Source organism: Paramormyrops kingsleyae, chromosome 10 (genome assembly GCF_048594095.1).
Source record: "Paramormyrops kingsleyae isolate MSU_618 chromosome 10, PKINGS_0.4, whole genome shotgun sequence".
Classification (NCBI taxonomy): domain Eukaryota; kingdom Metazoa; phylum Chordata; class Actinopteri; order Osteoglossiformes; family Mormyridae; genus Paramormyrops; species Paramormyrops kingsleyae.
Window position 1 is genome coordinate 14856329 of NC_132806.1, and position 7754 is coordinate 14864082.

Consider the following 7754-nt stretch of genomic DNA (forward strand, 5'->3'; position numbering starts at 1 on the left):
ACTCTTTCTGCATGTTCTCCTTCATCAAGCAGTGGAGCACAAAGCTGAAGGATCCTGCAGCAAACACACAGCAGAGTCACCCCTCCAGATTCACAAATTTGACATTCATGGTTTTGCTTATTCACGAGTTGGCTCTGAGGAATTAAATAGGAATATTTTTGGAATTTGCCAAAAAGTCACAGAAACTGGCAAAGAATAAATTTGCCATATATATGCTAAAAATAATTTGGATCACAAAATTATAAAATATATAACTATTACAGTTGTTCAATGTTTATTGGTTAAGTACATACTATGTCTTTAAAAAAACACTCCTCCCTCATTCACTCTTTTCAGTGCCAACTCTCCTGACCTCACCTGACCAGGCTTGAACCAGTTCATTTCTGACCACAGGCACAGAGGCTTAGTTCATGGAACCACATGTTGTCCTGAAAGACGTTTGCCTTGAATACTGGACCCTCAGATTAAAAGTCAGCTGCACTGCCAAACTATCAAGGGTCTTAAAGAGAACTGGAGATGCCGGGGTTTGAACCCGGGGCCTCATACATGCGAAGCATGCGCTCTACCACTGAGCTACATCCCCACACACAGAAAAAGAGCAGACACAATCGGGAAAAAGGTACCTCGGTTCTCAAACTCACTGGAACTCGAATTTCTTGAAAGTCGAACAAACCAGTTTGACCTAGAACTCGCTCTGAATATCAGAAGTCGAACCGTGAACGCTGACCTAATATAAATTGTATGCGCCAGGAAATGAGTCATATTACAATGCAATTCTTGCTTGAATGCCTTCTTCACATACTGGACGATTAACCAAATAAAGCAGCAAAACATTACAGTAACTAACAATAAATAAACCACTAACTTACGTGTACTATTAGAGCATTAATGTCATTTATTTAAACTTTATTTTACCAGGTAAATTAACTGAAAACCAGTTCAGACTGCTTTTTACGTGATATTCGGGAGAAATAGCAGATTACGCATTGGAACTGCCTGGGATACAAACGTCATGCGTGTAACTAAACTATTCAGCCAATAAGGGCAAAGGTGTGTCGTCACGGAGGCGGTTCCAGTTTGTGCAGCCGGGTGAGAGGTCGCAATGCATCTAAAAATAATGCATTGCGTCAGGATCAGAAGTGAATGCGTTGCTTTAAGCCAGCGCTGTAAGCAAGTCGAACGCACCCAATGACTGGACAGGGGAAACGAACTGAAACGCGGACTTAATACAGAGGACTAATGACAACAACCAGAAACAGCTGATCACATGGGGATCCCACACGAGGTTAACGAGGGGGCGTGGCATACGGAAGGAGCGGCCGATCGGGGCAGGACAGGGGTAATGTTGGGATAAGATCTTTATGTTTTGGAAGCCATTAAGAAAAAAATGCTCTTCTTGTTTTATCCTGTTTATTTTGTGTTTAAATGCTAAAAAAATGTAATTTTGAGGGACCAGAAACCAATTAATTGGTTTTCCATTATTTCTTATGGGAAAAATTCGATCAGAACTCGAACTTTTTAGGATTCGATCCGGAGTCCGGAACGGATTAAGTTCGAGAACCGAGGTACCACTGTATTATGAATTTTTTTTCTGCCCACCACCCCTCCCTCTTCGGAGGACAACTTTATTTTAAATTAAAGTTACAGTGTAAAGATATTCAATCACCATGGAGAAAGAAAAAAAAAGGTAGATAGAAATAATAATTAGAATAATAATAAGGGTGGGATAGAGAAAACAAAGTGTAGCGGAATGCAAAGAACAAACGACCATAACACACATGACACTCATTACAAGGACAAACAACAAAACATTAATAGCAGGCTAATGATGACAACAATAAAAAATTATTACAATAATATCAACAACAACCATAATAATAATAATAATAATGTTACAAATAGGTATTATATATATGTAGAATACACACGTGATCATACACATATACATACATACACATATACACATATACAGAAATGTTAATACCCAGGTATCTAATGTCCCCAGACTGAAGTGGGATAGTTGGATAGAACTGGAAGTCACAAGATGTTGGAAGAATAATTGACTTGTTCCAATTAATAGAGTAATCTGAGATGGAGAAGAACTTATCTACAAGTCTTATAGTCTCAGAGAGAGACCCCTGGGTATTTTGAAGAAAAAGTAATACATCGTTCGCATAAAGATTAATTTTATGGGTTGTATTTGCTGTTTAAATACCTTTGATATTATTATTTTTCCAAATTGCTGCTGCCAATGGTTCGATAAATATAGCAAATAGTGATGGAGAAAGTGGACAACCTTGCCTAGTGTCCCTTCTAAGAATGAAGCTTGGGGAGATTTGGTCATTCATTTTTACGCAGGCTTTAGGTGAACTGTATAAAATTTTAATCCAGGTTACGAAGTTCTCGCTAAATCCAAATTTTAGTAAGGTTGCCAGTAGAAATTTCCAGTTTACCCCTGTCAAAAGCCTTTTCTGCGTCCAATGAGACGATTATGGCTTCCTTATTTTGAATGTTGCAGAAGTCTATTATGTTAATTAGTCTCCTCATGTTGTTAGTGGAGTGTCTGCCTTCAATGAACCCCGTTTGATCTGGATGTATTATATAAGGTGTTACTTTTTCAATTCTACTAGCCAGTGCCTTGCTGATGATTTTAAGATCCGCATTTATGAGTGATATTGGTCGGTAGCTAGAGGGGAGAGCAGGGTCTTTGTCAGGTTTGAGGAGCAGGTTAATATCTGCACAATTTGGAGGGATGCTGCCAGTTTCTTTAATTTCTATAACCATTCTATGGAATAGTGGTGCTAGCAGAGGCCAAAATGTTTTGTAGAATTCTGCTGGAAATCCATCTGGACCTGGGGCTTTCCCGTTAGTATACATTGTAGTGCATTGTGAAGTTCCACTATTGAGAGAGGTAACTCTAATGCCGTTATTTAATTTTGGTAGGTCGATGTTGTTTAAGAACTCTTCTATTTCAGAATTGGTTGGATTAATATTAGGTGAGTATAATTTTTTTATAAAAGTCCCTAAATATCCTATTTATCTCTCCTGGGATATGAATTGTCATCCCATTGGGGTCTGTAACTGAAGGGATTGCTACTTTTGCTTTATTCTGTTTTAGTTGGTTTGCTAAAAACTTAGTAGATATTTTTCTATGTTCAAAATTGTCCAAACGTAATCTCTGTAAGTAAAACTGAGTTTTTTTGTCTCCTAATTCTTGCAGTTTCATTTTACATTTTCTCAGCTCATTGGGAAGGTGTTTTTCTTGGGAGGCAAAATGTGCTGATTCCAAAGTTTTAATTTTCTGTTCTAGTTCTGTCTCGAGTGCTTTTTCCTTTGTTTTTTGTGTGTGCTGAATATGAAATTATTCTACGTCGTATTACAGCCTTTGCCGTCTCCCAGAGAATGCAGGCAGAGATACCTGGCAGGTCATTGCCACTGAGTCACTGAGCCACACACTACAAGCTGATATATTAATATATGTTGATATATTAATATAAGTTGATATATTAATATATGTTTACAGCCCTACTTGTATCATGTGACCTGCCCTCATTAATATTTTAATCAAAATGATTTAGAAGCAAAACAGCCTTTTGCATGAATATCACAAATGAATCATCCACTTACATGGTCCATTAGAAGAATATTACTGAGAAGCCTGGAAAGCACACCGTCAATGACGGCTGTCATATGCACTGGGAAAAGGCGCCAGCGGACAGGCGGCCGGTTCCAGTGGATCTTATGGGAATCGTGAGAGTAGCATCAACATAACAGCATGGGGGACAGTTAGCGGGTGGTTAGTCATTGCAGTTATTTGAAAATGTGTGTAGCTCAGTGGGTCTGAAGCCTGCACTTGTGATCAAAAGGTTGCTGGTTTAAATCTCAGGCTTGGCAGAGTGACTTCAGTGTTGGGCCCTTAATTGCCAAATGCTGCAGGCCTTTGCAAAAAAAAAAAAAATGTTGTTTTGGATAAAAGCATCTGATAAATATATATAAGAACATAAGAAATTTACAAATGAAAGGAGGCCATTCGGCCCATCAAGCTTGTTTGGGGAGAACTTAACTAACAGCTCAGAGTTGTTAAAATCTTATCTAGCTCTGATTTAAAGGAACCCAGGATTTTAGGTTCCGCTACCAGACCAGGACCTGGAAGCTTTCAATGGGTAATAGCAAATAGGGTTGCAAAATTCCCGGAATTTTCAAAGATGGAAACTTTCCATGGGAATTAACGGGAATTAATGGGAATAAACGGGAATTAACGGGAATTTATGGGAATAAACTGGGAATTTTCAAAATTGAAGGTTGGCTCTTCTTAGGGAACTTAAATATAGTTGAGCAAAGTATATTTTAGCATAATATTGACAAAAACAAACAAATGCAATTCAAATACACTTGAATATCCATGCCATTCCTTAATCACATGTACAGAGCACATGCTTGCTGCATGGCTATTGAGACCACCTACTGGCACTGTGCATGCCTCCATCACATGTACACATGGACCACACTTTTGAGCCTGAAGGACAAAGAGTATTGAAGGCACACATTTGAGCCTGTGGACTTAACAAGTGAGGTAAGTTTGGATGATATTATGGGAAAATATATTCATTAAATGTTTAAATTGTGAATATCACATAAAATGTATTAATCTGGTAGATAGCAATCTGATAAGATGCTAAATAAAATGCTAGCATCTGTTAGATGCTAAATAAGCCATAGCTAGTATAACATAAAGAAGATGCTAGCTTCCTCATTTGGCTGTTTTGTTTTGAAGATCATTCCAGGGGCTCGTTCTTCGTACGTCGCTAACTCAGTTAACCTTTTGAATGGGACTTTGTGGAGATTTTTGGACAGGGGGCATTTTTGAATGAGCGGGGTTAGGGGATGGTAATATTGAACTCAACATTTCTGTTTTTATTCATCCATGAAACAAGTTATTGAAACGTGTTCTATTCTACTGTACTTACAAATAAATCTGTTGAAAACATTTTGCATGGAGGTTTTCTTATGATTTCTGTTTATATTTATGCTTGGAAATAATATATTCCCAGTTAGTTCTCCTAAATTCCCATTAATTTCCATAATTCCCATTATTTCCATGGAAAGTTTCCAATATGGAATATTTCCAAAATTCCCAAGCTTAACTTACCATGGAAATTTACCGGAAACTTTCCGGAAATTTACCGGAAATTTTCCGCCCCTTTGCAACCCTAATAGCAAATAGAGATGTCTATTGTCTGAATAAACTTCATCAAGGAACAGGGCTGTCCATAGACATGACAGGAGAGAGGATGAGGGCAGAACTCACCCTATTTTCTTGGAGCACATTAGTCAGTACCTGATGCCAGTGTCTGATGCCAGTGTCTGAAGTCAGTGCCTGATGCCAGTGTCTAATGCCACTACCTGAAGTCAGTGCCTGATGCCAGTGTCTAATGCCACTACCTGAAGTCAGTGCCTGATGCCAGTGTCTAATGCCACTACCTGAAGTCAGTGCCTGATGCCAGTGTCTGATGCCAGTGCCTGATGCCAGTGCCTGAAGTCAGTGTCTGATGCCAGTGTCTAATGCCACTACCTGAAGTCAGTGCCTGATGCCAGTGTCTAATGCCACTACCTGGTGTCAGTGCCTGATGCCAGTGTCTGATGTCAGTGTCTGATGTCAGTGTCTGATGCCAGTGTCTGATGCCACTGCCTGGTCACAGTGCCTGATGCCAGTGCCTGATGCCACTGCCTGGTGTCAGTGCTTGATGCCAGTGTCTGATGCCACTGTCTGAAATCAGTGCCTGGTGTCAGTGCCTGATCCCAGTACCGTGCACTTTGGTGACTACTGAGGCTCCTCTCTGCTAACTGCAACACACATGCTTATCGGTCCCTGCCCCCTGTGATCCCATGCCAGAGCACTTCTGTATTTGTTTAGCCTGGTTTACTATACATGTGTATATTCTTTATACTATATACTATACTTGTGCAATGTATCACCTGTTGCATCTATTGTGTGACCATTGTGTGGTTATTAAACTTGCTGAATTGACCTAGAACTGCTCCAGGAAATTAATTCCACACTCCTCCCCCCACCGCCCCCGGCAAGACCAATAAAGTATATGTACCAACCTACTGCCTGCCATTATGAAACCAAGTGACCGCTCAGGAAGTACAAGTTTAATTAGTGTTTTTTTCCTTCCATGTCTTTATCACTCGAATACCACTTCCTCAGTCTCATGGCCTTTTCCATAAACCCCATCTCACAGCCCCAGACCAGGAGCAGGAAGCTTACAATGGGCACATATCCTGCAGGCTGTTTATAAGCACAAGAAGACCAGTTCTGTGAGATATTATACTTAGTGACTATGTTAAGGGCATGAGCAGAATGATAACCTGTACACATAAACTCCCCAGTGACTAAGACTGGACAGTTAAGCCATAAGGAACATTTATTCACTGTTTATTGCATGCAGTGAGGAGAGAGGCACAGACTGCGGCACTTTGTGTGATGACACCTGACCACAGGCACAGTGAAAACAACACGAAGGACTGAAATGTGAAATCTGCCAGTCAAGAACATTAACAGTCCAAAAAACAGATAAAGGCTTGAAAACGGCTACTTCAGGATGACACATGGGCTTTGTCCACTGAGACACATACTCCTGAGAGATGTTTGCCTGAATAGGGACTTGAACCCTGGACCGTCAGATTAAAAGTCAGCAGCACTGCCTGAGCTATGAAAGACAGATGGAGATGCCAGGGATCGAACCCGGGGCCTCATACATGCAAAGCATGCGCTCTACCACTGAGCTACATCCCCACACACACAGAAAATGAACAGATACAATCTGGAAAAGGGAATATTATGGAATTTTAATGAACTAAAAAAACAGCCATGCAGACTTATGACAGATTATATACATACACATATATATGCATACATACACACAGTGTATGTACACATTCACACCAATCAAACTCATGCACATATGTACATGTGTGTCCTCATAGAAAAACATTACGGTCAGTTCTTGTCTGATTTTGGGAAGCTGTTTTTACCTGGCAGAGGAAACAGAGACTGTGTGTACAGATGTATTTCTAGGGAAGGTGTTGGTTGTTCAGCTGCAAACAGGAACAGAAAAGTGACGATTTCTGTTTATTTTTTCTTTGTATTTCTTATTTTCAGCATGCAAATCAAATTCCTGTTATTTCTGTTATTTTAACGGGACACACAGTGATCCAGCCATCTTTCCTGAGGACGGCACACGGCCTGGGCAGAGTTGGTGTCCATGCCTTTGCCTCTGCCGTCCTTGTGTGCCATGCCGACACTCATTCAAATGGCATACAAATCTCCAACAAACACTGATCTCCAACCAGCTAACCTATAGAGCACTTGGGCTCACTGGCATCGGAATGAGATATGAAAACAGCATGAACATTAATAGAGCAAAAAACTACAGAATACATGCAGGTTCAAATACGGGTCCTTCAGCATGACAATAGCGATCTCTGACTAATAGAGCTGCGCACAAAATCACCAAGAATAGCCACAGTCTTAGAAAATAAAGAAAACGTACCACCAACCGCAGGACTACATCTAGGTCTGTTAGAATACCAGCAGTTATCTCCAACCAATTGAGTCATCCTACTCTCTGGGAGGCTGGTGTAAAAAGCCAACACACAAAATCACCAAGTACAGTAATGGTTCAAAAAACGGCACAATTGACAGAAATTTTAACCCAGATCCTTCAGAACAACATCAACCACCAATAAAG

The 7754-nt window shown here is 40.2% G+C and overlaps 2 non-coding genes across 2 annotated transcripts; both read right to left on the minus strand.

Annotated features, from left to right (window-relative positions):
- Positions 1-511: 511 nt before the first annotated feature.
- On the minus strand, positions 512-583 carry trnaa-cgc (transfer RNA alanine (anticodon CGC)). The gene has a single exon. It is a non-coding gene; the product is annotated as a tRNA-Ala (tRNA).
- A 6144-nt stretch (positions 584-6727) lies between these two features.
- trnaa-ugc (transfer RNA alanine (anticodon UGC)) lies at positions 6728-6799 on the minus strand. Its single transcript has one exon. It is a non-coding gene; the product is annotated as a tRNA-Ala (tRNA).
- Positions 6800-7754: the final 955 nt, after the last annotated feature.